At 38.8% G+C, this 10604-nt stretch overlaps 1 protein-coding gene and 2 long non-coding RNA genes across 6 annotated transcripts in view; 1 reads left to right on the top strand and 2 right to left on the bottom strand.

Annotated features, from left to right (window-relative positions):
* The window catches only part of macrod2 (mono-ADP ribosylhydrolase 2), a 537441-nt gene that overhangs the window by 223709 nt on the left and 303128 nt on the right, over positions 1-10604 (bottom strand). The gene's annotated exons all lie outside the window — the stretch shown is intronic.
* On the top strand, positions 2798-3675 carry LOC134064437 (uncharacterized). The gene is made up of 3 exons (XR_009936300.1): positions 2798-2870; positions 2965-3065; positions 3516-3675. It is a non-coding gene; the product is annotated as an uncharacterized LOC134064437 (long non-coding RNA).
* Positions 4370-6760, bottom strand: LOC134064436 (uncharacterized). Its single transcript, XR_009936299.1, has 5 exons — positions 6579-6760; positions 5720-5831; positions 5494-5546; positions 5085-5121; positions 4370-4868 (listed from the first exon to the last, which is right to left on the bottom strand). It is a non-coding gene; the product is annotated as an uncharacterized LOC134064436 (long non-coding RNA).

The following is a 10604-nucleotide window of genomic DNA, read 5'->3' as shown; positions in this document are numbered from 1 at the left end:
AGGTCCAGGACAAACACACATTCACTTGCTTGCCTCTGATTAAGTATTAATCCAGGATTGTTGTTAGTAATCGGTCCAGGACAAACACACACTCACTTGCCTCTGATTAAGTATTAATCCAGGATTATTGTTTGTAATCGGTCCAGGACAAACACATACTCACTTTTCTCTTACTAGGCTATATTAATCCAGGATTATTGTTCGTAACCAGTCCAGGACAAACACATAGGCTACTCACTTTTCTCTTGCTATATTAATCCAGGATTATTGTTTGTAATAGGTCCAGGACAAACACACATTCACTTGCCTGCCTCTGATTAAGTATTAATCCAGGATTGTTGTTAGTAATCGGTCCAGGACAAACACACACTCACTTGCCTCTTATTAAGTATTAATCCAGGATTATTGTTCGTAACCAGTCCAGGACACATACTCACCTTTCTCTTACTAGGCTATATTAATCCAGGATTATTGTTTGTAATCGGTCCAGGACAAACACACACTCACTTGCCTCTTATTAAGTATTAATCCAGGATTATTGTTCGTAACCAGTCCAGGACAAACACACTTTTCTCTTACTAGGCTATATTAATCCAGGATTATTGTTTGTAATCGTTCCAGGACAAACACACAGTCACTTGCCTCTTATTAAGTATTAATTCAGGATTGTTGTTAGTAATCGGTCTAGGACAAACACACGTTCACTTGCCTCTTATTAAAGGAATAGTTCGGAATTTTGGACATAGGACCTAATTTCCAACTTAGTCGGGGTGATATGGGTCGGTGAAGACCATTTTCAGTGAATTTCTGCCCTTCCTTGAGTTGCAGCGTTCATCTCGTGCTAACCTGGTGCCGAGATAACACAAGTCAACGGTAACATCCAGCCTGCCACTGAAAACACTCCACAGAACACCCGAAACAAATAATTTATAACGTCAGACTATCGATGCACATGCCTGTGTTGATAGAACCATGTTAGAAATAAAACTAACCTTGCATTGCATTGCAATAGCCTACTTTGTTCCTTGTATTGCAGTGGTGGATTGATATTGAGAAACTAGTCCCTCAAAATGTAATAAATCATTGAGTTGCAAGGTCAATTTTATTTCTAAAATTATTCTATCAACACGGACATGTATATCGATAGTCGGACGTTTTAATTGACTTGTCTCGGGTGTGCTGTGGAGTGAGTAAGACTGTTGTTGATGTCAGACTGATGTTACCGTTGAAATGCAGTAGCTCAGAACCAGCATTAGCAAAGGGAAACGCTGCAACTGAAGGAAGGGGTTAAACGCGATAAAAACGGTCTCCACCGACCTATATCACCTCGGTAAAGTTGGAAATGAGGTCCTATGTCCAAAATTCCGAACTATTCCTTTAAGTATCAATCCAGGATTGTTGTTAGTTATCGGTCCAGGACAAAAGCATTCACTTACCTTTTGTTAGGCTACATATTAATCCAGGACTATTGTTCGTCATTAGTCCAGGATTTTCACAGCCAGCATTTACAATCACCTTGATCTTTGAATTAGTAAAATCAGGCTGTTTAAGGAGTTTTTATTAACTGTTAAGGTGAAATGAAGATGTAAAGTGAAAATGACTTAATTATTAGGCTAATTATAATTAAACTCTAACTTAAATACTGACTGCAATGTTATAATGTGTTCTTTACATTCAGGAATGGAAGACCTTATCAAAAAGGCTGTCCTTAATGAAGCAAAACAGAAATGTGGATCGAAGAAGGCAAAACTCAATGTTTTTGTTATTCAAAGACAGGAGGATTTTAAAAGTTTTGTCACGAGAAAGCTGCAAAGCCTTGATGGACAATAAAGCACGTTTAATTGTACCTCCAAAAAGGACCAGGAGAAGGTTTATTTTAAGTATAACTGTCTGCGATCTGGCTAACCAAAGGCTAAAAGCTACAGGTCTGTGGGCTGTAGGGCCTATGTTTCATTTAAAATCAATAATGATGGGCAAGGCCATACAGTTATAGTCCAGCGTGTGTTTGACCAACACAACAACCACGTTACCACTGATCCAAATGATGGACACTCAAATTGTATGCACCTAGAACTCAAGACGAGGATCAAACAACTCCTTGCCCTTGGAGCAAAGCCAGACATCATTCTGTCTGAGAGTCACAAGTGGGCACAGACTGAAGGACACAGTGACATTAGTGATAGGACATTCTTTGCCACACCACGAGACACTGACAACATCAGAACATCAGTCAAACCTGGTGCAGTACGGCAAGCAGATAGTGTTTGTGGACACCACCCACTGTGTCAACCAGTATGACTTCCCCTTGCTTACACTCCTTGTAAGAGATGGTCATGGACGAGCAATGAACAACAGACCACCTTAGAGCAGGTTCTTGAGCAACTGAGGATACAGTTCCAGCACCCTCCCATGTGAGCTGTAACTAATTGCAATCCTAAATTCAGGGAATCCAGCGCTCTCCCTTGATGTGCAAGATGTAGGAATGATAAGTGTTGTGTCTACATACAATGTTGTGCAAAAGTATAATTATAATGATGAACAGGCAGTCTCTGTAGGAAATGTATATGGTTAATATTTCCTATAAACATGGTGTATGTATGTATAGTTATTTTTTGTGCCATAAAGAACACATGGCACTGCAAAAGGTTTGGGCACTTAAAACCTTAGTTTTGGACCTTTGAGAGTTTATCTTTAAAGAACTGCCAAATATTACAAAACTAGAAATCTGTTGGTAGGAAGTAAGGAGAAGTTATATGTTCTTTTTCTTTTTTAGAGCATTCGTGGTTGACAAAGACTATGCTGAAATTAATGCTTTATCAAGCATTTTCCCTGAATCTTATATCCTTTTGTGCTGGTATCACGTCTTGCAGGTAGATGCATAGGTTTATTATACAGCTTTAATATTTACATTTTGCACTCTAAGATTTAATGTGAGTCTTACATTGTTCTTTCACTAATCCACAGGCTGTTCAAAGATGGTTATCCAAAACAGAGTTTGGAGTGCATGGACCTTCCAACTTGAACATTGAATTTCTTTCTTTTGCAAACTGAAGACCTGTAAAACTGTAAGTATTTCAAATCTGTTATGATACTGATTTAGGCTATTGTCTGCACAAATGACCTAGTCTGCAAAGTCTTTGTGCACCTTTCCATGTCTGCAGACGGTGGAGGTTTTAGGTGAGCATTATGCCAGTAAGAGAAACTGACTAATGCAAACTGTGTAAATTTGTCTAAAGTGTTCAATAGATTGCAACAAGTAAAATTGGTCCATCTTTACATTACATTTTTTCAGTTGCTATAAAGCATTTGTCCAAACAAGTGCCACATTTTCAAAACAATTATTACAATGTTCAAATATGAATAGTTTTGTTCTACCCTTTTTTAAATGAGCCGGTATAAGACACTCTAGCAGTGCTCCTGGGTCACTTTCAGACGCACAAAAGTGCATACGCTATTATTGAACCTCAAAGAACAACTTCTGATGGTCAAAAAATGTGTTCTATGATACTTTTAAGGAGGCAGAATTTGAGACCACAGCCAAGAAGTTCAACAAAATGTTCAGACAACACCCAGCTGAGTGGCAGTACTTCACAAGACACTGGGAAGAGATTGGTCACATGTGGTCCGATTACGGACGTTGCTTTGAGCATTTGAACACTGATACGAACAATGTAATTGAACGGTAAGCTACAAACTATTTAATTGCTCACTCTTGCTTATTTTATTACTTGCACATATCTGTTAATATTTTAGTTTTCACGCATTAATAATTATTTGTGTGTTTACAGGCTCAAATACCAGTTTCTTGGAGGCGTTAGGAATCTGCGTATACTGTAGATGACCTAATACATGTCCTCCTTGAAAAAGCAGAAGATTACTTCAGCATAATGAGGGAGTTACAGTATGCTGGGCGTGTGAAGAACAAATTCAGCCACCCCCCCTCTTTGCAGACAGAAGCAACAACTGAATGTGTAAACTACAGTTTGGCACCGATTTCTTCACACAGTGCAGTGTCATTGCCAACCTTAGCAAGTGGTACCCATGTGTAACTACTGTTGAGAAATTAGTGTTGCAAAAATCATCAGTAGCTGGACAGAAACTCCTGATCCAATAAAGGAAATGATTGATGGGTTACATTTTCATGTTTTAGAGGCACACCGGGGCAAAGAAAGCAAGGACCCCTACCCCGCCATTATCAATGATAACGGCAAGAAAATCATGCCATTATATCCATCTAGAAAACGCAAGGTAGACACCAGGTCGATCTGCAAAGCCACAACACACCAACAGAGCCCAAAAAACCCTGATTACCCCGTGAGAAAGCGATCCAGAGGCTCAGTGAAGACTAAAAAAACAAGGACTACTAGAATGAGCATATTCTAATCAAACACTTGGACTGTACCAATTTTTGAAGTTTTGTTGTATATATGTTTATTTCTTTGACAAGCAAACGTTACCCAAGAACAGGGTAAAAGAAGCTAAGCTATCATTAGATTTTAATGATAAAATCTAAAGCAAGTTGTTTACCTTTTCAATTAAAAACTCAATGACAAAGCTCAAGGCTTGTGCCCCAAATGTGTGTGTTTCTAAACTAAATGATGAGTTAAAGAGGAACTATGCAGGGCTGGCGATGTTCGTTTTCGCTCGTTTTATGCTTGCATTTTCTCTGCAGAGCTTCCCCGACAGCTTTAGCGTGTATATTTATACATGTATAGGCTATATTTAAATATATAAATTGCAAGCGTGGTTCTTCGTCTCAGACTTCCAGATGTAAACAAAGAGCGATCGTCTCCTGCAGAAAGTGGCATAGGGTCTCTTTAACATCATATGTAGAGTTGGCATTTTCCTTCATCTTGTGGAGGGTCTGTCTATAGAGAAAACAGTTAAATATATATATATATATATATATATATATATATTAGAAAGAATTTTAGGAAAATGGCATGCCACTCAAGATGGCACAAAAAATCTGTACTGACACAGCAAATATGAGACGAATATTTAGACATTAATATTTTGGCATTATTAACTTTCCTGGCGGAGTAGAGCAATTCTAGAAAATACAATGACATCAAAATACTTACTTTGTTTTTTCTGCCATTTCTTTGATGATCCCCAAACCTTAAATTGCAGATAATAGTTAATAAAAAATAATGATGATGAAATTAACTTTCACTTCAGATATCAGGATTGGATGATAATCATTCCAGCATGGGACACACAAAAGAAAAAAAAAAAAAAGGAAGTGAAACAGAAGAGCCCCATAAGAATTTCATCAGCACCTTCCTACTAACACCATACCATTTTGTTTACCGTTCTTTAACACTGTAATACCTGATACACACTAGGGTGTGGATTTGATAAACGGAATATTTTGACCACACTCCATTCCGAAAACTCTACATTTAAGTCCATATATGTTTCATATGCCTTTTGAAACAGATATGGATTTAGGAATAACATTTTAACAAATTATCACATGGTATACTTTACCTTGTTTGCAGTGCTCACTGGGTTCAGGCAGTTACTGCATGTCTGTGTTCTGTCTACAATTGAAATGAATAAATGTACAAATTACATAGAATAATGCTCAATGCAATGGAAACTCAATTGAAAATATAAATATCTGCTTATTTGCAGAATGATTAGTTTTAAATTACCAGCATTACTAGGTTAAGAAACTGTATGCTTCAACTATGCATAGTTGTATGTTGCATACCTGTTGCATTAAAGAGATCCTTGCACATCTGTTGTCTTAATTGCATAATGGGTCCAAAATCCAAAACACGGCTCTGCTGAAGAGCATCCCCTGTCAATATGGCCTGGGCATACTGAAGAATAACAAATTGTCAGACTTCTCTTAATAAGAGGTTGCAGTTTCAACCTTAAGCTTGATGAATGTTCAGGTAGATGAAAAAGCTTGTAATAAGCTTGTAGCTTTGAAGGTGTAAAAAATGACGGTAACACTAGGTATACTTTTACAGTGTATCTACCCAATTAAGTACAGTGGTATAACCGGTGTAACAATATGTTATAGCATGTACTGGTGTTCTACTCATGTATTTTTGTGTACATACCATACATACCGTTGATACACTAATATGAAGTACCGGTGTTTTTATAATACTTTGCTAAAGTGCTGAATTCTTCAAGGAAGGGCGGTTGGACCGAGGCCCAAAGCACGCTAATGCTGGAACGAATGAATCAATGCACAGGACACGTTGATGTTGGGCAACTTTGTGGGTGGCAAGCTCAAGGGAAGTAGCATTACTTTGGAAAAAAACCCTGCTTAGTTCCAGTCTAGTCAATGTCTTCAGTTTGCAGTGCCTAGTAACTTAGTAACACACAGATTATAGTGAAGATGTTCTGGTATTTAAAAAAAAAAAAAAAAAAAAAAACGTAATATTACACTGTAACAACATTATGTAGGTACACAAAAATACAAAATGTACCGGTAAGTACAACACTAGAACATGCTATATAACATATTGTTACACCGATTATTCCACTGTACCTAGGTAGATACACTGTAACAGTGTAGCAACAATACAATGGAGGGCAAAAGCAATAATGAATACCATAACAACATGAACGCCACATGACTCCCCATCTATCTGCAGGGGATGCTTTATGGATACCGGTGTCCAGGGGCCATGACATCCCCATCCTTCAGCAAATGAACTGAATAGAATAGAAACAAAATTAGTAAAGTACTACTCATTATTAGACAGTGGGTCAAACAGGGGTCAGCGAACATCTCCCCCCAAACAATGAGATGTGATCCCCACTTCCTTTATCCCATGGACTGTATTGCTGGAAATCTTTGCCCGAACCCGACTGGGCCCAACTGATTCAGGCTTAATTTTACCTGGGCCCGGGTCTGACTCGGGTTTGAGCCATGCCTTTCGGGGTAAATGAGCGGTCAGGTGATGCATTTCCACCAGCACAATAGATGGATGGATGCTGATGAGGTGAAGCAGAAGATAGAGTGTGGCGTTTATCATACATTTTGGTTGAGCCAGCCACGAACATAAGTTCTTTTAAGTGTTAAAATTGTTTAATTCAATTACATTTTATTTGTTTAGCGGATTTTACAAAAGGCAGGTCTCAGAGCGCTTAACAACAAAGAGCACCAATGAGCAATAGGGGCAAGGGAAAAACTCCAACATCAGTTTTTGTTTTAACTTGTTATGGTAAAAGTGTTTAGGTGTTAAAAATGAATGAGTAATGTTAAAATGTATACCCCTGACACAAAATGAGGAGTTGTGTGTCTGTGCATATTTGAATAATTCCGGGCTGTAAGCGGGTTTGGGCTTTAAAAAGCTGTCAAAATGTACTTGTTGGGTTCAGGACGAATTTTGTCGGGCTTGGGCCGTGTCAGGCCTAACTTTTAAGGCCCGTTTCCAGCTGTAATTGCAATGGAACTAGACTGCTATGAAAACAATGGATTTTAAATGTATCACTGCAACACGTAGCGCAACCCCCACATTTCACCGTAAACGTTACAGTTCACATTCAGCATAGCTAGAATGCAAAAAATGGGCTTCATTGACAGGTGGGGAGTGGGGTTGTTTCGTGCACTCTAACCCTGTTTGGTCCTCACAGAGCAGTAGTACAGTGATAATCTGGTAGCCATATTTTGTACCTCCAGTTTTGAACTATGGTCGCCATCCTCTCTTTAGATTCCCCAAGGGAGTTCATATATATATATAACTCTTCTCCCAGTAATATCTGCATACAAAAGAAAACTTATTAGTTGGGCATGAATTGTATGGATCAATAAATTACTAATACTAGGGCAGTGCCCGTGCAAACAATGTTTTCCAAGAAACATGTTACCCAATGACGTTGATGCAGGTAGATCATGTTAGATTGGTGATGATGTAGAATCAGGCCCGTGCAGTTAGAGCTTTTTACTGTCTTTGCAAAGTAAAAAAGTGAAGGGGAAAGGCGTTTGAGTTGCAGCTAATGGCAATATTAGACACATGTTACATACCCGTGCGTTTTTGCTGTTGTTGGGAAATTATAGTCTAAAGTTAACCGCATGACCATGGCCATATGCCAGTGCTATGAACTCGGAGTGATGTTTGAATGAATGTTAAGCCTGTAGCCGATGTCCAGATAGAGTGAAGAGCCGCTGTTTTAAATGCAAATTTTAACAGAATGGTACCGACGTGTGTGTCGGCCTGATCAGGCAACAGAAGCGCTAGGCAACCGCGGTTGTTGAATAGCCTAAGCTATGCAACGTTACGTGACTGTAACAGCCTGGTGCATGTGACTGTAACAGCCGGGTGCATGTGTGTCAGACTCAGCATGTTTATCCAACATGAACAATCTTGAAACGGTCCGTTGTTTACGTGAGACATAGTAATTTCCATGATTGGCAACGTGAGTGTCAGGGAAATGGGCTTTTTTGTTTCTATGCTGGAGTAAGTGAGAGTGAGGGGGAGTGGCTAGTGCGAGAGCGGTAGAATTGTGGGATTGCGGTAGAGTTGTATTTCGCTTAATTTAACGATATCTTTGTCATTTGTTGTCCAACAACGACCAAACTTCGCACTGCACTCACGCATGGCATTAGCAATACCCGTGTCAAATTTTAGGTCAGTCGGATGAGCGGTTCGAGAGTTATGCGTGGCACAGACAGACAGACAGACAGACAGACAGACAGACAGACAGAGTGACACACAGACAGACGTTCCTTGCTTTAATAGATAGATACAGTTGTTAAGACCCTGCTGGTCAGTCCTGGGGTTGCGCCCTCTGGTCTAATGCCTGTGTGGGCTCTGCCCCTTGAATCTGTTTCCCTGATTTGCAGAGCAAGGACCCCATTGGTGTTTGGAGTAATGGGTGGTGCTATATAACAAGGATGAATGGACGCGTTCTCTCTGGTCTTGGCTCTGCTCTCTGCCCTTCGCTTGGGCCTGCTCTCTGCGCTCGATGGCTGCTCCTCTGGGGAGAGCCGCAACCCGTTGCCAGCTTGCACCTAGACGTCGCGTTTTTACACTCTTTGTTTGATCACCCCTAGACACTTTGCATTACACTTTTCTTTATCATATACTGACTTTACCCTTTTTAATGTTTCAATAAATATAATATTTAAAACCTTTAGCTACAGTGTGGTCCCCATCCTTAATGTCACGGCTACCTTGAGCCCGGTGGTTGTGACACAGTATATTACATAGTTACTTACAAAAAGGTTCCAGTGGTTACCATTCTCAAGAAAGGCCTCAACCATCACCTTTTCCTTAAAAATGTTTATCTAGCAGAGGGCAGAATGAATATAAAAGGTTCTTAAATTAACAATATCTGACCCTCTATGAAATTAAAAATATGAATATGAGAATGCATAATAACAAACCTTCCTAAAGTAAGCATTCCTGGCTCGAGAGGAACTTTCCAGGATCTTCACCAGTGTTTGAGAGACCAAATGGAGAGTTCTGTGTAAACAAAAACATAGTATTATAGAAATGACCTGGAGCATTTAAAACTACCAAAGGCAAAGTAACATTAACTTGATGATACTGACAATAAAGTGCACCCAATACCTTACACATCAGATAAAAAAGGACATACATTGCCTGTTGAACAAGCATATGGGTTAACTAAATGTTCAGCCCTCATCCTGCCATGATAAACGGGTATCACACAAATTGGAAGTTTGATATAGCATCTAGCAACCAATGAAGAATGTAGTCTGTATTACATAAAACATAATTTTGTTTTAACTTTCACTATCAAAACAAAAACACTATGTAGGTTTGAATTCAGATTGGCACAAGTAAGACACCAGTATTCAAAATAAAATTAGTTGGAACCTCATCAGATATCTCACAATCCTCAAAGACAGATTTTAGAGTTGACACATATATGGATATGTTTGTGGATATTATCAGAAAAGCGCACTGCATAATAGGTTGTGAAATTTGCATAATAGAATGTTTCTCCCGGTCACACTCACCTGCCATCTTTAACACTGGGCAACTCTGGGGGGAAAAAATACAATAAAATTGGACTAAATCACATTGTATTTGTCTTAACAAAAACAATGCTAAATTTCAGAAAAAATAAGTCATACTACTTAACAAGAGGAGTAAACAACTTTAAAAAATACATTAAAATGTTTGTCCTGAAACAATTACCAACAATAATCCTGGATTAATATTTAGTAAGAGGCAAGTGAGTGTGAGTTTGTCCTGGACCGATTACTAACAACAATCCTGGATTAATACTTAATCAGAGGCACGTGAATGTGTGTTTGTCCTGGACCGATTACAAACAATAATCCTGGATTAATACTTAATAAGAGGCAAGTGAGTGTGTGTTTGTCCTGGAACGATAACAAACAATAATCCTGGATTAATATAGCCTAGTAAGAGAAAAGTGAGTATGTGTTTGTCCTGGACTGGTTACGAACAATAATCCTGGATTAATACTTAATAAGAAGCAAGTGAGTGTGTGTTTGTCCTGGAACGATTACAAACAATAATCCTGGATTAATATAGCCTAGTAAGAGAAAAGTGAGTATGTGTTTGTCCTGGACTGGTTACGAACAATAATCCTGGATTAATACTTAATAAGAGGCAAGTGAGTGTGTTTGTCCTGGA

Source organism: Sardina pilchardus, chromosome 18 (assembly GCF_963854185.1).
Source record: "Sardina pilchardus chromosome 18, fSarPil1.1, whole genome shotgun sequence".
Taxonomy (NCBI): Eukaryota; Metazoa; Chordata; class Actinopteri; order Clupeiformes; family Clupeidae; genus Sardina; species Sardina pilchardus.
The sequence above is the reverse complement of the archived record's forward strand: the minus strand, read 5'-3'. Positions and strand labels throughout refer to the sequence as shown.